The sequence below is a fragment of the Lactuca serriola genome, chromosome 5 (genome assembly GCF_051521515.1).
Source record: "Lactuca serriola cultivar US96UC23 chromosome 5, Lser_US96UC23_V15, whole genome shotgun sequence".
Lineage (NCBI taxonomy): Eukaryota > Viridiplantae > Streptophyta > Magnoliopsida > Asterales > Asteraceae > Lactuca > Lactuca serriola.
The window spans coordinates 74,614,183-74,635,832 of NC_136412.1; positions in this window are offsets into that span (position 1 = coordinate 74,614,183).

Consider the following 21,650-nt stretch of genomic DNA (forward strand, 5'->3'; position numbering starts at 1 on the left):
CAGCTGCTACTACTGCAGTTATTGCAGCTTGTACCATAACGGGGTCATATTGTGGAGGTGGCGGTAGTGGTGTCGGTGTTGCATTGTTGACGCGTCGAGCTGATCTACGAGGAGGCATCTTTCTGCCAAAGAATTAACAATGAAAGACAATAAGTCTTTGATGATTGAAGTCGAGTGTTAACAAGTTAACTATTTTGGGATTCTCCATGAATTAGGATTTGACTTAGACAGTGATTTGTGTTTGATTCATAATAATGTTTTATATAATAATAGATAAACTTATGAATTTTGAGTGATATCCAAGGACATAACACGCAAAGCAATATATATATATATATATATATATATATATATATATATATATATATATATATATATATATATATATTGTGGATACATCGAAATGTTGGAAATAAATCACCTTATCTAAAGGTCAATAGTACAGAAAGTTAATAGGAAAGTAAGACATTTAGCCGTGGTCCTAGTCTATAACAAAATTTGGGAGTTATGCAAGCACTACATGCGACGTGTACTACGCTTAGTGCTAGACTCTGTGTCCAAGTGTTTGGTTCCCATTAGTCGCCTTTCAATGATGGACCGTTGCTCCTTCATTTCTCGTATTTCAGTGAGGGCCGCATCCATTTGGCCTTGTAGTGTCCCGGTGTGGATTCGGGTGTTATCATACAGTTCGTCCAAACAATGAATATCTGTAGTATTACCTTGTGATGTTGCATTGACCTCCTGAATTCGGGTTATCGAGATCCTTGACTGGTCGATTTGGTTAGCTATCTTATCAACGATGATAGGGAGTGCCTTGTCAGCTGAACCTCCATTGCTAACGTTGTAGAAGTCTCAACACATCCCGTATGGAGGGCATACTCTTTTTTGTCGGATCCAGTGGTGAATGAGGTTTCCCCAAATGGGAGTCGGTCATTGAAAACCTCTCTTGTTTGCAGGAGGTCGGACGGATGGTGTGGGATTGTACACTTCAGGTTCTGTATCAGTCCCCTCAAACTCCTCTTTTTCTTCTTCCGCCATGGGTTCCTCTTCTTCCTCCTCATCTACGAGTTCTTCTAGATTCTCTTCTGGATCATCTTCTATCCATCCCCCATTGCATTGGTTCAGGAAGTACGGGTCTCTTGGTAAGTGAAATTCGGCCATTGTGTCTGTACGAGAATAGGGATATGAGATTGAATGAAAACTGAAGCATATGAATTTGATCATGAAGTTTAAGCTACTGCATTTACAAAATACTCTTATAGCATTCTAAATTTTATGGTTGATTCGAAAGTTTATATGTTTGTTAAATTTTAGACTTGTTGTCCACTGCAGCCATTCCTAGACATATATTAGTCGACTACCGGATAAATATAGTTGATCAGGCTATATTCATCCTAGTCCCGATCACATATCCCAACGCATACCTGTAGTGCACAACTCATTTATAATACTTATATATTGTTTCTATTACGATACTGTTCCTGTTATATAATGTATGCATGTATACTTTTTTTTATAAAAAAATTATATTTCTAAAAACTATAACTCTTAATTAGAGTATTTTTGCCTAGTTGTGTTTATAGTTGTATATCAAAAATGGTTTTGATATACTTAGTTCACTATAAACAATGCTCTGATACAAATATGTCACACCCCTAAACCTGAACGGTGGAAACATTCGGGGGTGGAGGACGTCATGTTCAGTATTATAACAATTGAATAGTAAAGAAACTACACACCACCATCATATATATGTAATTGAAAAGTTTACATGATTGTAGTATTACATGTTTCAAAAACTTAATCACAATATGATGTTCCAAAAGATGTTGCTAACGCCAGAGCGTTAATCCCCAAAACTAGTTGCTAACCTGGTTTAGTGATTTCCTGAGAATGCAAGTTATTTCAGAGAAAAAGTGTCAACAATTAAGTTGGTGAGTTCATAAGTAGTGATTTGATTAAATGTATGTCATTCGAAATTCCACGTTTGTTTTCCAGAAAATCCGATATTTTCTTATAAAATCTGTTATGAATCATTGTTTGTATAAAATGGATATATTGAACCAGGAAAATCCTATATTTTCCTAAAAATGAGAAGCAATCTTAATGCTCCAAGACTGTAATTTGTAAGTAAATATGTCATACTTAAACTGATAATGTATAGTTTTATTAGTGAACAAAACTATAGGAAGCTTGTATTTTTATGTAAAAATAACTGTAATATTACTTTTCCCGTAAAACATAATACCATAATAACTGTCTATCCTATGAGTTTTCATAACTGTACTATGTTGGGTTTGCCTGTGGCGACGTTTTTCAGGCGTCGAAATGTTATGACACTTGTCACCCTTAACCTGCCGGTCCGGCTGTAACTAACAACCTATGTGTGGGATCATCAGTCCCGTATAGATCTATACACACTTATCACGTTCTCTGGACAGAGACTCTGGTTATAAAATAGGGCTTTCTAGTGTTACCTTGATAGGTATAATGAAGACGAACGCCTCACAGATTCTGAATTAACTCACGTATTCTTGAAAATTAATGTGTTTTTGTACCAAATGATTACCCTTTTTATAGTGTTGATAAAGGCATAATAATAAGTAGTATTTTCTTATATATATTCGTAATGTTATAGTTGAAAATGGTTACCCTTATCATGATGTGTTATGCAAACATATAAATAAAGCATGTTATTATTTATAAACATATTTCATCCTGAGAGGGTAAAGTGGTATTGTAAGATGTTTTGCATACCAACATTTTTGAATGATAATTATAACAACAACACGAAAAACATAACAAAAGATTGATGTTTTTACACGATTTTAGTCGTGTTTTACTCGTATCCCCCCAAAGGTTTTTAAAAAGCATTTAAAAGTGTAATGATAGGGGTATGAACTCACTTGGTAGAAGTGGCGATTTGATGAAAATGATGCTTTGCTCGGGCAACACTTCGACCGGAAAGAAGTCGATTTCTCGGGAATCTCGGGACATCGAACTTCCGTCAGAGATTGGATATGAAACCGGGGCATCGGGTTAGTCTCGAGAGGGTAAAATTATGAAATTAGAGTAGAAAGGTGGTGAATTAGCTAACAAAACCCGTAAGCCTCGCACCCTTTTTATAGGGTTGGAAAGAGTTCCGAACGCGGGACGTTCCCTAGAGGAACGCGGGATGTTCCCTCGTGTGTCATGGATTACGAGATTCGGACTCGATGGGTGATGGGACTAGATCTGGGCTACGAATGCGGGGTGTTCCCTTTGAACGCAGGGCGTTCCCTTCGGACCAGCCTCGAAGTTTGTGCTCTGATCTTTAAAAATCCATAACTTTCGCGTACAAGCTCCGTTTTTGACGTTCTTTATATCCATGCGTAGGTGAGAATATACTATACAAGTCTCTCTTAGACTTCGTCGACATATTTTGACTTTATTTTTAATATTATATTTTTAATAGGCCGAGACTGGAAAAATGCGTTAAACATTCATAACTTCTTCATCCGTCGTACGTTTTTGTCTGTCTTTTTACCAATGTACTACTATTGTCAAGATCCTTGATTCTCGTTTAGGTTGAATCGGCTAAAAGTCGCTCGATCTCTATTTCGAGTTTATAGGGAGGGCACCAGGATGGGTTCAGGGTTTTGTTCGGTAACCAGGGCTCGACAGTATATTCAACACGGGTGTGCAGGTTATTTGGCGTATTTAGTGGATACCTAGGTTGGGGATCAGATGTCGGTTGTTGATGTTCCGGTTGTCAAGGAGTTCACTGATGTATTTCCGGAGGAGTTACCCGATGTGCCTCCTGTGAAGTAGGTCGAGTTCAGGATTGACCTCGTGCTAGGTGCGACCCCGATTGCAAGGGCGTCGTATTGATTGGCACTGCCTGAGATTCAGGAGCTATCATCTGAACTGCAGGAGCTACAAGGCAAACAGTTCATCCTTCCAAGCAGTTCTCCATGGGGAGCACCAATTTTATTCGTTAAGAAGAAGGATGGTTCACACCGCATGTGCATTGATTATTGCGAGTTGAACAAGTTAACAGTGAAGAACTGTTATCCCCTTCCGCAGATTGATGATCTCTTTCATCAGTTGTAGGGAGCATCTTGATTCTCCAAGATAGATATAAGGTCTGGGTACCATCAGGTTAGTGTGAGAAGGAGGACGTAGAGAAGACCGCGTTCAGACTCGTTGTAGGCATTACGAGTTCGTTGTGATGCCATTTGTGCTCACCAATATGCCTAGACCATCTATGGATTCGATGAATCGAGTATGTAGGCTGATGCTCGATCGTTAGGTTATCGTGTTTATTGCCGATATCTTGGTATATTCTAAGACCCGAGAGCAACATGAGGAGCATCTTCGTGAGCTTATTGGGGTTTTGAGACGAGAACAAATTTATGCTAAGTTCTTGAAATGCGTGTTTTGGTTGCGAGATGTTCAGTTCCTTTGGATACCTTGTTAACCAATATGGGATTTCATTGGTTTTGGTATACTACAACAACCTATGGTGTGCATACAACCGTAAATACCTTGGATCTACTTTTTCACTAGTTATACATGCAAATGATTTCCAAGGCATTAAACCTATAACTAGCATGCATTTGACATAAACCATATAAGATACTGGTTAGGATAACATACCTTGTGATGGAGCTTGAAGTCTTGATGTATTTGGCCTTAAAGTGCTTAGTCCCAATTGTGACATCCCCATTTTTACGGCCAGAAAAGACCGATTTTGTTTATGCTTTGTAAAAATCAGAGTACTTTTCATTAAAATGTTGCGGAATTTGTCCCCAGAAAAACACGATAAATACGTTATTAAAACATTTTCGAAGAAACGTGTTTTATTCATTTAAAACGCTTAGGATGTCATCGTCAATATAGAAACATAAGCATAAACGGAACTTACATTTATTTACACTAGTGATCTACATCTCTTTAATCTCTCAGTGTAATGTGACTTCATATCAACACCTGTGATATAAATAAACTGAGTGGGTTGGGTAGGGAAACATGGTGAGTACATAGAGTTTTCAACCCACAATAATATAATTATTATGTTTAAACAATCAAAAAATAAACCCAATTACCCATCCCCATTATCTACTTTACTCTTAAGGATCTACCCTAAGAATCAGCTACTCCTCGTTCATTCATTCCTAAGGATTATCCTAACGAATCGGCACGAAATCCATCGTTGCCAGGGTTTACTCAACGGGCACTAAATCCATAGTTGCCAGGGTTTGCTCAACGGGCACTAAATCCATAGCTTCCAGGGCTATTTCATTTATTGACAATATCCACTCGCAATACATGTCAATGGGTTTTTTCAGAGTACACCGGTGAACACATCGTTCACAACACCTACAGGTTGCGAGCTTGCTAGTGTTCCTCTAGACTGTCTAGAATAGTCTGTGGTTGTCATCCACACTCTGCTGAAAGACGGGGCCATCATTTGGGAAAAAGGCTTCTTACATCGTCCACCTCTCACCCTCACCTCGTGGTCTATAACACCTCTCAACTCGTCATCCAACTCATACTCCATCTATTACATCTACCCATGTTTTACCCCAACATTATCGTAGATATAAAATACATTTACAATTTAAATCATTTAAATCGTGTATAAAATCGTTCATCCAACATAGACATAAAGTGTTCAGATAATAAGCACACATAGCACGTAATTTATATAAAATACTTCATATCTATGTGTAAGCTGAAACTAACTATGCACTCACCTGATACGGTGGTGACTCGGTACTCGGACAGCACTTCGTTACTCTTAAAACAATTTCCCTCGACAAAACCTAGTATCATTATCACTAAGGTTTAGTTCAGTATTTCTCGGGACTAATTTAATAGTCTAGCTGTTATTATTATTATATAAGCATTAAACAACACTGTATAACTCATAATAATAGTCCAAATAATTATTTTAAGATCCTAATAATGTTACTATAATTAATTAGAAGCTATATTAAAAATAGCGTAGGCGTAGCTCAGTTACAGCGGGTTTTATCGAAAACCGGGCTTTGTTGTTACAGTGTTCCCGAGCCGAAAGGCTCCTCCTCTCGGAGCTTCCCGGTGCTACGGAACATGCTTCTAACACCTTGGAGGTGCTAGGGAAAAACCTTGAGGGTTTGGGGGTATTTAGGAGGAAAGAAGTGGAAAGTTGTGAAGAAAATGGGGGATTTGCGCCTCTATCTATAGGTTGCCAGCGTCGAGTACGCTGAGCATACTCAAAAAGTACGCCGAGCATACTCAAAATTACGCGGGGCGTAATGTGCCACATGTCACCTTCTGGTGGCTAGCCTTGGGGAGGAAGCAACGGCTGTGATCGCGCCACGTCACCGAAACTCCCACAGCACCCTCCCGAATTAGAAAAATCATAACTCTCGCATACAAGCTCTGTTTTCAACGTTCTTTATATCCACACGTAAGTGAGAACGCACTCTAGAACTTTCATTTAGACTCTGTCAGCTTATTTTGAATTTATTTTAAAAGTTATATTATTAACAGGCCGGGACAGGATTGGTCCGTTAAATTCTCATAACTTCTTCATCCGACATCCGTTTTCGTCCATCTTTTTCTCGTTATGCTACTCCTAACGAGATTTTCAATTCTCTTTTAGGTCATGTCGGCTAAAAACTATTCAATCTATTATTCGAATTTCAGGCTGTATACTACTAAGTCGAAACTTCGAAAAATCATAACTTCTTCATACGAAGTCAGATTTGGGCGTTCTTTTTATGGACACCCTCGGTTTAACGTATTCTACGAATTTAGTTTAGATCGCCAAGGCTAAAACTCTCTCTATCATAAATTCACTATTTACGCTTCCCGGTGTCGTGTCGGTTTTGCCGTAAAACTTCGACGGGTCATAACTTCTTCGTCATAACTCGGATTTCGGCGTTCTTTATATGTACAAAAACCTTGTGACATATACTACAACTTGGTTACGATTATTTATTCTAAATAATCTTTTGTCGAAAAGTCATTTTCGACCACTATTATCTCTAAATTGACTAGCCCAGATCTACGGGCGTTACAATTATCTCCTCTGTAGGATGATTACGTCCCAGAATCATCAATGAAACAGGGCTTACATGAAGACTGCATATGTTATCTCTTCATCCTAATTAATAATCGTAACTTTGATGTTTCTTCGAACGAGTATCTAACTCTAAGACTTCCTGACCGCAGGCGGTGCCCGATCTTGGACCCACTCTCTATCACATGCTCTTCATGTCACGATCTCGATCTTTATTGGAGGCTCCTTCATTAACAAACTTGAGATAAGTTTCTTCCTTCGATTATCATAATAGATCGGTGGGTCATGTTCTAACGACCTCTCATCGTATGATGTATCGCTTGGACTTAGGTCTTTTAGAGTCAAATTTCGGAACAGACTATACCCTCCTTCATGTTCTAATCACATCTTAAAAGGTAGCATTTCAAGAAACCGTCGCGATACCTCTACCGATCACTTCGATCATCTTTTACTTCAATCCTATGGCTTAAGTCAGATGTTACATCGAACTTGGTTCTCAGAACCACGTAACATACTCATCGTAGTCGGACTCAATGTGACATGACCACTAGGGTCGGGATAACAACAATCTTTTTAGTCATTACCGAAACAATGGTAAGGACATATTTGAATAAATCGGAATCAATTATTGGCTTCTTGGAAACCTTGTGACTTTCCCTGGTCCGAGCGTGAGTCATGTGCTTCCGGTAGTATAGGCCTCTACTACCTTTCACACCTTCTGATACTCGTCCCAAGTATTGTCTCGCAGTTTATCCAAGTCACTAGGCAAGAAAATCACACAATCATTCAACACATCAGATAACAAAACGAAGGTTTTATGTTATTTCTTGAAACGATTACATAGGTGTTCAAGTTCACCCTAGACTATGCCTCTAATAGGCTACGCCTACGATACTATGGCTACTTCATAAGCCGATCCTTGGATATCAAGCCATCACTCCTGAAAGCTTGCATTGTCAGTATCTTCGCCAAGGATCCTCTGGAATGCTCTTTCCTTTGGCCTTGGCGGGACATTCGGTCTTGCTACTTCATTTTTCTTCAGGCAGTCCCTAGACATGTGCCCCTTGTCTCTACATCTGTAACATACTTTATCCCTATGTGTACAGTCCTTGGAATAGTGACCGATTCTTCCGCACCTGTAACAAGTCACTTTTTCGTCGCATCCCTCATAGTCCTTCAGCGGTACATTTGGCGTTGTAGCCCTTATCGGACAATCTTGCAGGAAGTGTCCCTTTCCACTACACTTAAGACAAACTTCCTCCTTGGTTGAGCACTTGGGGGCATAATGACCAGTATTTCCGCATTTGAAGCAGGTCACTTCCTTATGGCATCGCCTGTTGTGTTTCCATCCATACTTGTTACACCATTTTGCTTCACCTCTTCCTTCTCCAAACTGTGAGAATAAGCCTTTCTTGTTGGACCTTGAAGATCCCTAAAATTTCTTCTTCTTGCCAATCTTAACCCTTATGGATGCCTCAAGAGTAGGTTCCTGACATATTGGCACCGTAAGTTTGTCCTTACTTTGTTGAAGTAAGCTCCTTGTTTCTCTGATATATTGATCCAACATCGTCTGCACCATTGCATGTAGTTCTGCCATCGTGATTGGTTGAGGTGCAACTACTAATTCTAGTGCATGCTCAATCACTAGTAGCTTAGGCTGCGGGTTACTATCTCCGAATCCACTTTGAGTGTTCATCATGTGGATCTACACATCGAATTTAGATGTTCGATGTGGAGTGACGAGAATTCAGATAGAGAAGATTTTATTTATGATCGACGTATAATTCTCCATATCACTTCGAAAAGTTATATGGCAGTTCTAATCTCGTAATTAAACGTTTAGAAACCTGAACACATAAAGTTTCAGATCTGGTCGAAAACAAACCATAGATCCGATCGAACTATAGCATAACAAATCATTTAGCACGTAAAATCAATTTAGGCATTGTTCCTAAAATAAGCTAGTGCTTGTGTCTATTCAAGTGCATTACCTAAATTTTATTTAGATACACTCCTCACGATAATCACTTAGTATTCAAAGTTTAAGTCTAGAAATAAATCCATATTCCTTGTTCGCTTAAACGAATGCTCTGATACCAACTGTGACATCCCCATTTTTACGGCTAGAAAAGACCAATTTTGTTTATGCTTTGTAAAAATCAGAGTACTTGTTTTCATAAAAATGTTGCAGAATTTGTCCCCAGAAAAACACGATAAATACGTTATTAAAACATTTTTGAAGAAATGTATTTTATTCATTTAAAACGTTTAGGATGTCATCGTCAATACAGAAACACAAGCAAAAACGGAACTTACATTTATTCACACTAGTGATTTACATCTCTTTAATCTCTCAGTGTAATGTGACTTCATATCAACACCTGTGATATAAATAAACTGAGTGGGTCAGGTTGGGAAACCTGATGAGTACATAGAGTTTTCAACCCACAATAATATAATTATTATGTTTAAACAGTCAAACAATCAACCCAATTACCCATCCCCATTGTTTACTTTACTCTTAAGGATCTACCCTAAGAATCAGCTACTCCTCGTTCATTCATTCCTAAGGATAATCCTAAGGAATCGGCACGAAATCCATCGTTGCCGGGGTTTACTCAACGGGCACTAAATCCATAGTTGCTAGGGTTTGCTCAACGAGAACTAAATCCATAGCTTCCTGGGCTATTTCGTTTATCGACAGTATCCACTCGCAATAAATGTCAATGGGTTTTTTAGAGTACACCGGTGAACACATCGTTCACAACATCTACAGGTTGCGAGCCTAATAGTGTTCCACTAGACAATCTAGAATAGTCCGTGGTTGTCATCCGTACTCTCCTGAATGACGGGGCCATCATTTGGGAAAAAGGCTTCTCACATCGTCCACCTCTCACCCTCACCTCGTGGTCTATAACACTTCTCAACTCATCATCCAACTCATATTCCATCTATTACATCTACCCATGTTTTACCCCAACATTATCATAGATATAAAATACATATACAATTTAAATCATTTAAATTGTGTATAAAATCGTTCATCCAACATAGATAGCAAGTGTTCAGATAATAAGCACACATAGCACATAATTAATATAAAATACTTCATATCTTTGTGTAAGCTGAAAGTAACTATGCGCTCACCTGATACGGTGGTGACTCGGTACTCGGACAACACTTCGTTACTCTTAAAACAATTTCCCTCGACAAAACCTAGTATCATTATCACTAGGGTTTAGTTCAGTATTTACCGGGACTAATTTAATAGTCTAGCTGTTATTATTATTATATAAGCATTAAACAACACTATATAACTCATAATAATAGTCCAAATAATTATTTTAAGATCCTAATAATGTTACTATAATTAAATAGAAGCTATATTAAAAATTGCGTAGGCGTAGCTCACTTACAACGGGTTTTATCGAAAACCGGGCTTTGCTGTTGCAGTGATCCCGAGCCGAAAGGCTCCTCCTCTCGGAGCTTCCCGGTGCTTTGGGACTTGCTTCTAACAACTTGGAGGTGCTAGGGAAAAACCTTGAGGGTTTGGGGGTATTTGGGAGGAAAGAAGTGGAGAGTTGTGAAGAAAATGGGAGATTTGCGCCTCTATCTATAGGCTGCCATTGTCGAGTACGCTGAGCATACTCAAAAATTACGCGAAGCGTACTCAAAATTACGCTGGGCGTAATGTGCCATGTGTCACCATCTGGTGGCTAGCCTTGGGGAGGAAACAACGGCTGTGATCGGGTCACGTCACCTAAACTCGCACAGCGCCCTCCCGACTAAGAAAAATCATAACTCTCGCATACTGGCTCTGTTTTCGATGTTCTTTATATCCACACATAGATGAGAACATGGTCTAAAACTTTCGTTTAGACTCTGTCGGCTAATTTTGACTTTATTTTAAGAGTTATATTATTAACAGGCCGGGACAGGATTGGTCCGTTAAATTCTCATAACTTCTTCATCCGACATCCGTTTTCGTCCATCTTTTTCTCGTTATGCTACTCTTAACGAGATATTCGATTCTCGTTTAGGTCGGGTCGGCTAAAAACTGCTTGATCTATTATTCGAATTTCAGGTTATATACTGCTAAGCCAAAACTTCGAAAAATCATAACTTCTTCATACAAAGCCAGATTTGGGCGTTCTTTTTATGGACGCTCTCGGTTTAACGTATTCTACAACTTTTGTTAAGATCGCTAAGTCTAAAACTCGCTCTATCGTAAATTCACTATTTACGCTTCCCGGTGTCATGTCGGTTTTGCCGTAAAACTTCGACGGGTCATAACTTCTTCGTTATAACTCGGATTTCGGTGTTCTTTATATGTACGGAAACCTTGTGACATATACTACAACTTGGTTACGATTATTTATTCCAAATAATCTTTTGTCAAAAATTCATTTTCGACCCCTATTATTTCTAAATTGACTAGCCTGGATCTACGGGCGTTACAATTATCTCCCACATAGGATGATTACGTCCCAGAATCATCAATGAAACAGGGCTTACATGAAGACTCCATACGTTATCTCCTCATCCTAAGTAATAATCGTAACATTGATGTTTCATCGACCGAGTATCTAACTCTAAGACTTCCTAACCGCAGGCGGTGCCCGATCTTGGACCCGCTCTCTATCTCATGATCTTCATGTCACGATCTTGATCTTTATTAGAGGCTCCTTCTTTAACAAACTTGAGATCAGTTTCTTCCTTCGATTATCATAATAGATCGGTGGGTCATGTTCTAACGACCTCTCATCGTATGACATATCGCCTGGACTCAGGTCTTTTAGAGTAAAATTTCAGAACAGACTATACATTCCTTCATGTTCTAATCACATCTTAAAAGGCATCATTTCAAGCAACCGTCGCTATACCTCTACCGATCACTTCGATTGTCTTTTACTTCAATCCTATGGCTTAAGTCAGATGTTACATCGAACTTGGTTCTCTGAACCACGTAACATACTCATCGTAGTCGGACTCAATGTGATATGACCACTAGGGTCGGGATAACAACAATCTTCTTAGTCATTACCGAAACAATGGTAAGGACATATTTGAATAAATCGGAATCAATTATTGGCTTCTTGGAAACCTTGTGACTTTCCCTGGTCCAAGCGTGAGTCCTGTGCTTCCGGTAGTATAGGCCTCTACTACCTTTCACACCTACTCATACTCGTCCCAAGTATTGTCTCGCAGTTTATCCAAGTCGCCATGCAAGAAAATCACACAATCATTCAACCCATCAGATAACAAACCGAAGGTTTTATATTATTTCTTGAAACGATTACATAGGTGTTCAAGTTCACCCTAGACTATGCCTCCAATAGGCTACCCCTACGATACTATGGCTACTTCATAACCCGATCCTTGGATATCAAGCCTTCACTCTTGAAAGCTTGCATTGTCAGTAGCTTCGCCAAGGATCCTCTGGAATGCTCTTTCCTTCGGCTTTGGCGGCACATTCGGTCTTGCTGCTTCATTTTTCTTCAGGCAGTCCCTAGACATGTGCCCCTTTGTCTCTGCATCTGTAACATACTTTATCCCTATGTGCACAGTCCTTGGAATAGTGACCGATTCTTCCGCACCTGTAACAAGTCACTTCTTCGTCACATCCCTCATAGTGCTTCAGCGGTACATTTGGCGTTGTAGCCCTTATCGGACAATCTTGCTTGAAGTGTCCCTTTCCACTACACTTAAGACAAACTTCCTCCTTGGTTGAGCACTTGGGGGCATAGTGACCAGTATTTCCACATTTGAAGCAGGTCACTTCCTTATGGCATCCCCCGTTGTGTTTCCTTCCATACTTTTTACACCATTTTGCTTCACTTCTTCCTTCTCCAAACTGTGAGAATAAGCCTTTCTTGTTGGACCATAAAGATCCCTCAAATTTCTTCTTCTTGCCAATCTTAACTCTGATGGCTGCCTCAAGAGTAGGAGCCTGACATATTGGCACCGTAAGTTTGTCCTTACTTTGTTGAAGTAAGCTCCTTGTTTCTCTAATATATTGATCCAACATCGTCTGCACCATTGCATGTACTTCTGCCATCGTGATTGGTTGAGGTGCAACTACTAATTCTAGTGCATGCTCAATCACTAGTGGCTTAGGCTGCGGGTTACTATCTCCGAATCCACTTTGAGTGTTCAACATGTCGATCTACACATCGAATTTAGATGTTCGATGTAGAGTGACGAGAATTCAGATAGAGAAGATTTTATTTATGATCGACGTATAATTCTCCATATCACTTCGAAAAGTTATATGTCAGTTCTAATATCGTAATTAAACGTTTAGAAACTTGAACACATAAAGTTTCACATCCGATCGACAACAGACCATAGATCTGATCGAACTATAGCATAACAAATCATTAGGCACGTAAAATCAATTTAGGCATTGTTCCTAAAATAATCTAGTGCTTATGTCTATTCAAGTGCATTACCTAAATTTTATTTAGATACACTTCTCACGATCATCACTTATTATTCTAAGTTTAAGTCTACAAATAAATCTATATTCCTAGTTCGCTTAAACTAATGCTCTGATACCAACTGTGACATCTCCATTTTTACGATCAAAAAAGACCGATTTTGTTTATGCTTTGTAAAAATCAGAGTACTTCTTTTCATAAAAATGTTGCGGAATTTGTCCCCAGAAAAACACGATAAATACGTTATTAAAACATTTTTGAAGAAACGTATTTTATTCATTTAAAACGTTTAAGATGTCATCGTTAATATAGAAACATAAGCATAAACGGAACTTACATTTATTTACACTAGTGATCTACATCTCTTTAATCTCTCAGTGTAATGTGACTTCATATCAACACCTGTGATATAAATAAACTGAGTGGGTCGGGTAGGGAAACATGGTGAGTACATAGAGTTTTCAATCCACAATAATATAATTATTATGTTTAAACAATCAAAAAATAAACCCAATTACCCATCCCCATTATCTACTTTACTCTTAAGGATCTACCCTAAGAATCTTTTACTCTTTGTTCATTCATTCATAAGGATCATCCTAAGGAATCGACACGAAATCCATCGTTGCCAGGGTTCACTCAACGGGAACTAAATCAATAGCTGCTAGGGTTTGCTCAATGGGAACTAAATCCATAGCTGCTAGGGCTATTTCGTTTATCAACAGTATCCACTCGCAATAAATGTCAATGGGTTTTTTAGAGTACACCGGTGAACACATCGTTGCGAGCCTGCTAGTGTTCAACTGGACTGTCTAGAATAGTCCGTGGTTGTCATCCATACTTTGTTGAATGACGGGGCCATCATTTAGGAAAAAGGCTTCTCACATCGTCCACCTTTCACCCTCACCTCGTGGTCTATAACACCTCTCAACTCAATATCCAACTCGTACTCCATCTATTACATATACCAATTTTTTACCCCAAGATTATCGTAGATATAAAATACATATACAATTTAAATCATTTAAATCGTGTATAAAATCGTTCATCCAGCATGGACAGCAAGTGTTAAGATAATAAGCACACATAGCACGTAATTTATATAAAATACTTCATATCTATGTGTAAGCTAAACGTAACTATGTGCTCACCTGATACGGTGGTGACTCGGTACTCGGACAGCACTTCGTTACTCTTAAAACAATTTCCCTCGACAAAACCTAGTATCATTATCAGTAGGGTTTAGTTCAGTATTTACCGGGACTAATTTAATAGTCTAGTTGTTATTATTATTATATAAGCGTTAAACAACATTATATAACTCATAATAATAGCCCAAATAATTATTTTAAGATCCTAATAATGTTACAATAGTTATTTAGAAGCTATATTAAAAATAGTGTAGGCGTAGCTCACTTACAACGGGTTTTATCGAAAACCGGGCTTTGCTGGAGCAGCGTTCCCAAGCCGAAAGGCTCCTCCTCTCGGAGCTTCCCGGTGCTTCAGGACATGCTTCTAACACCTTGGAGGTGCTGGGGAAAAACCTTGAGGGTTTGGGGGTATTTGGGAGGAAAGAAGTGGAGAGTTGTGAAGAAAATGGGAGATTTGCGCCTCTATTTATAGGCCGCCAGCGTCGAGTACGCCGAGCATACTAAAAAATTACGTTAAGCGTAATGGTTACGCTGAGCATACTTAAAATTACGCGGGGCGTAATGTGCCACGTGTCACCATCTGGTGGCTAGCCTTGGGGAGGAAGCAACGGTTGTGATCGCGCCACGTTACCCAAACTCGCACAACACCCTCCCTACTTAGAAAAATCATATCTCGCATACGAGCTCCATTTCGACGTTCTTTATATCCACGCATAGGTGAGAACGTACTCTACAACTTTCTTTTAGACTACGTCGGCAAATTTTGACTTTATTTTAAAAGTTATATTATTAACAGGCTGGGATAGGATTGGTCCGTTAAATTCTCATAAGTTCTTCATCCGGCATCGGTTTTCGTCCATTTTTTTCTCGTTATGCTACTCTTAACGAGATCTTCGATTCTCGTTTAGCTCGTGTCGGCTAAAACCTGCTCGATCTATTATTCGAATTTCAGGTTGTATACTTCTAAGCCGAAACTTCGAAAAATCATAACTTTTTCATATGAAGTCAGATTTGGACGTTCTTTTTATGGACGCTCTCGGTTTAACGTATTCTACGACTTTCGTTTAGATCGCTAAGGCTAAAACTCACTCTATCGTAAATTCACTATTTACGCTTCGCGGTGCCGTGTCGGTTTTGCCGTAAAACTTCGACGGGTCATAACTTCTTCGTTATAACTTGGATTTCGGCGTTCTTTATACGTACGGAAACCTTGTGACATATACTACAACTTGGTTAAGATTATTTATTCTAAATAATCTTTTGTCAAAAAGTCATTTTCCACCCCTATTATCTCTAAATTGACTAGCCCGGATCTACAGGCGTTACACCAATATTGTGGAAGCCTCAAGTGGAATCACAACACACAATGGACAGAGGTGGAACTTGAAAGAGAATTCAATGCACCCAAAAACACCTCCATATTTATCTAAGAAAAGAAGTGGTGATTTTGGTTATGGAGTAACCTATTTATATGCAGGATTTCAAGGGTCAAATCCATACCTATGGGTTTTATGATCCATGGTTCATGTGGCCCAACTCTTTATGTATCCATACATAAACTTAGTCCAACATGGATCATAAGCCCAACATATATAAACACAACTAATTTACATAATTAGTCCCCATAGATTTAATTAGTCTTTTTTGATGACTAAATTAATTACAAATTAATTATTGATCAATACTAATTAAAACCATATGATTATATATTAATATATTATAACTTATATTATAATAATAAATCATATATTACCTTCTCTCAAGAATCCATCCTAACAAATTGTCCTGATGATATGCAGCCCAAATGGACCATGCTACTCTCGGGTCAAGTACATACTAATAATAGTTATAGGCTTAGAAATCTAATCCAACAGTCTCCCAATTGGATAAGTCTAAAACTATTATTGCAAATACGACTCCAAAACCCGACTAGCAATCGTAGCTCTTAAAGCTGCTGTCGACCTTTAACCTAGTCACTGACATGTCCTTTAGATAAGGGATCATATATTCCTCCATTATAGATATCATATGGACTGATACATGGATTATAATCATTCTCTCTTTCCATTTGTTGTTTCTCGATTTTTTTTATGACGACTGAGTAATTGAACAAATCAAATCAGTCTAGGCCCGGCTGAGCACTTACATTTTGTCATCACTAAATCATCGAGGGGCCCACAGATATCGCTTTTATCCCTCCAAGGGTAAAAGGAATGGATAAACTTTGACTCATATTCTTACTCTATTTACTCATTAAATCACACACAAAAATGCGTTTTATAACACCAAGTTACTGGTGCGTTTTCACATAATCAATGTGTAACCGACTTGTAGACTGCAACTCATATCTCTCCATTTGAACAATATAAGATATTATCGTCTCATGATCACTCGTGATAAAATCCATGAAGTGATTCAAATGAGCGTGGGTTTAATCCAATACTCGAATCTTATTCCTGAAGCACTCATGAACACTGCAGCTATGTCTAAATGTCTAAAACACCCAGACAAACCATAGATCCATTCATGACAGTCTTGCCTCAATACCTACTTCCAAAGTTTGATCGACTGTGGATGGTTTGAATAACCTAGTTATTCGGGAAGTCAAAACATGCAAAGTGGAACACAAGAATAATAGTAATCCTATATGGCCCCAAAACGTTTGAGTGTAAATAAAACACCTTTTATCTAAGCACCATATTGATTACTCATTATTCATGTATAATGTTTCAGATAATCAACTTAATACTTGAATTAAAACAATGCCATGCTCCAAGAATGTACACTATATTAACCTATTGTCCTTTCTTTGTGAAATAGATAAATTGACAACATTTCAATGATGCTCATTTCACAATTGCAAATCATTTTCGTAAATGTAAGAATACCAAACTCTTGCCATTTACTGTAATCTGTCAGAATTACATGCAATGATCCTCTTGTAATCACTATGCACAAGAGTCACAGAGACTTGGAAACAGACATTACAAAGTATTCCAATGGAGAGAAATTCCATGGAAATGAAGTCTCACATTGAAAGTACATTCCTTTGAACATCCTTCTTGCATTAAGTTTTCTAATCTTTCATAGATTTAAAGAATAACTCCCACCTATGGAAACAATTCCATATTACCATTTTGACTATCACTTCTGAACAAGCATTGCCTCTTTTCAGAATATCTCAATATGGTCCTAACTCTATACTTCCAACTGTCCATGAGCAACCAATCTTTGGTAAACCTCCGATTGTCCTCGGCAATTACTCAATCATTTTAGTCATATCCAGTTATACTCCTTTTTTCCCTCTTAATGTCCTAGGCATTTGGAAAAATTTTAGAATGGATGAATATTATAGCACATGTAATCGAACATATACCCGAAGCATATGGGACACAATTCATGATGTCTCACATAAAGACATGATACCCGACCAGTCTTTTGCTATAATTTTCCTATTTTCCATGTTCTCAAAATGCAGACTATGAAGAGGGATGCCATAATCATAATCGAATTTTGAGAACACAATATATATAGAATTTCCTTAAGTTAAACCATTGCAACAGAACATCCATATATATCCTTGACTAAAGTTGATTAAAATCTCAATCTAAGCTTGTAGAATTGGAATGAAGTATAAAATCCTCTCCCTTAATTATAGCAAAACAACTATTCAAAGCGAATTGAAACTTTTTGTTTTCTATAATTAACATTGCAAACTTGCAACACTTAACATAATAATCATGCTCCTACTAACATGATAATTATTAGCATAACACTTATGCTCCCACTAGCTTTGACATGTATCCAGAAATCAGTTGGACTTCTAAAAATCAATACTTTATTGACTTTCTTACCAAAGTTCAGATTTCTGATAGAAGAAACTTTGATAAAACTTGATCAAAATCATACACCTTTCCTTAGATAGCTTACATGTGTGTCTTAACAATTATGAAGAGGGATGTCGTAATCATAATTTTTAGACCTTTTGCCATTCTCACAAGTCCATGTTAGTGTGCCGGTTAACCACACACTCTCTACTAATGACTTTGAGAATACAAATATCACAATTGCTATCTACTTGAAATCTACTTAGTGAAAGCGTTTCCTCACCATCATTTTCATGAATCGGAGAGAAACTTTATGAAACTTAGATTTTATGGTGTCTGTGTTCCTATCCATGTGAATTTGTCATAACCATAATCAAAAGACAAAGTTAGTGACAAATCTAAACTCATATGGACTGAACTTGTTTAATATTAATTACTTGCCTCCTGGTAGTTCAATGGCCTACCATTGCTTCCAGGTTGTTATGCAAACAATTGAGAACTCATAGAACTCACAAGCATAGTCAACTTTTAACTAGAATAGACACATAAATAAGAATATGTCAACACGATAGGTTATAAACCTCAAGTCGTTGGCTAGTGATTTAACAATACTCTTGATTAGTTCTTGAAACTACCTCAAGATCTTTTAAGACTCCCACTGACCTCTTTACATATAAGATTCCCTTTTTCAAGAACCCTTCCTTGACAAAACATATATTCAAGAGTTAGTGCGGATTCTTATCAAGTTAAACACTTCACACAATTGGTCTTAGTTGGTGTTTGTTTTATCCAAAATATCACAACTTACCAATTTAAAAATGTACAAGAGTAGAAAATATTTTACTCTACATTTGACAAGTGTTTTAAACCTTTTTAAGATTATGTCACTCAAGGCTCAATCTTGGAGTATGATTCTAAGATTTGATTTCGGAACGAAGTATGATTGATCTTTTGATTTGACCATTTCAACAATTCATGATTCCTCTTCTTAGTCACACAAATGCACTAAGGTGTCCTTAGAGGATCAGTTGTGATATGGTTTCATAATCACCAAGATAATCATAAAACAAGATACTCAAGTACTCTCCCATCTTTTTATATTGGTGAAACTTTTATCTTTCGGCCTAATTTGATTCTTCTTATTCGTTCTGCGACACATTGAAACTTTTCCAATGTTTCAAAATTACACTTAAACTTGTAAGCATAACCATATTTACTAAACTTTAGTAAATCATGACGAATAATCTTGTCATTCCTTGTGGTGGAGTTGACCAGCGTACAACCATGTGTACCAGTTCCCCTAGTCCTTTACTTGACTCACATATACATGTGAATAAGGAATTAGTCTCAATTTACCAAAGATGAAAATTCTCATTCATCATACATTACAAGTTGCATGATTCCAAGTTTCTATCCAACTGAAACTTGGGTGATGAGAATCTTTCCTTATTTGGTAAATTATGATGCTACCACAAATGAAAGAATCAAATATATTTTCCAATATTGCTATCAATGGAATCATATAAACAACAATTTTCCACTAATGCCATTGTAAAGATACTTAAAATAAATAAAATCAAAACATTTTATTTTATTTTAAAACTTGCAGAAAACTTATCTTTACAATGCAAATACATATGAGAAACATGTTATTTATTCCTAAGCAATATATCATAACTCTTAAGCAGCGATTCAAAATTCTGATCACCGAACCATGCGATCGAAATCCATTTCTTCGTGATCAGAATCAACTTAATCTTTCTTTAAGCTTCCTTACTTTTCCTTGATTCCACAAAACATCAAAATGTAATTACATTACATCATGTATTAAGATTCTCTAAATAGTAACTTAATAGAGTTAGATAGTGGACTTTACCTGAAGTAGAGTCTAATATTTGACTTTACTATCCTTATGGACTTCCAGGTAAATTTGGGCAGCTTCGCAACCAATGTCCCTTCTCTGGGCAAAAGAAACATATGGACTCTTTGGAAATGGTACACAAGACTATCTCATACTTAGCCTTTCTCTTTACCATTGAGTCAAACGACTTGACCATGACCTATCCCTTTCCATTGGGAAGGGAAGGCCTTTTTGGACTTCTAATGTTACCATTGTCAATATCCATGGAAGTTTGGGGAGTAGATCTTCCAATCAAATTTGCTTTACCAATGCTCCAACACATTGCTGATTTAGTCGCAACAAACAAATAGGTAAGATCAATAAGCGTCACACTGTGATCTGTTATCAATGAGTGACTAAAGAACCAAGTGAACAATCAAATTCCTCGAGACTTCGACACCCAACTCTCCCAGCTTGTCAATATGTGACTTAATCTCCAAGATGTGAGCACATATAAACTTTGCTTGCCAATAGGGATTAAGTTACCTTGAACTTTTCAAGTCTTTGAATTTATGGGTTAGGGAGAATTATCGGAGGATTTGGAAGAAGTGAAGTATGATTTCCAGTCCCATTAATGCATGACAAAGGGATTTATCTTTCACCTTGATCACCATGTGGGATATCATCTTCCTTAGGAAAGCTTTATCCAAAAGGATAAGGAGGACCATAGTTGTCTGAACCCAGACATCTATGAGGGAGAAATTCAAGTTTGGTTGATTTAAGTCCTTAATATAACACCCATTGTGAAATATTAAAGCTAGGATGCAACATAATATTTTATAATTTGGAAGAGGGATGTCTTAATCCAAGCTACAAAATATTTGAAGGTAGGTAAATGACGATTTACCAATTTCCACCATGAAAAATGAAATTATTCATTAAGTTTTAACTGGATTGAAACTCCTAGATCCCTTGAGATTCATTGAACTATTCAATGTCATGTTTAAATCTCGATTGTGCCCTTCAAGTTTGTGACTGGGATGCCGAAGATCATAAACAAGGAGTGAATAACCATGCAAATCGACTTGGTACACCCAATGTTACAACCTCCTAATCTATGTGTTGGTTAACCACATACGCTCCATTGATCTATGATTAACATCAAGCTACCCTTTTCCACGCATTGTCAGTTCCAAATTAGTGTGCCGATTAACCACACACGCTCCACTAACGACTTACCAAGGTGCAAAGTCCAATTTTATGGGTTGGCACCAAGTTCACATTTTTCTAAAGTAACTAAGATTGAGAATTTAATAAAGTTTAGTTACATTATATTTATCA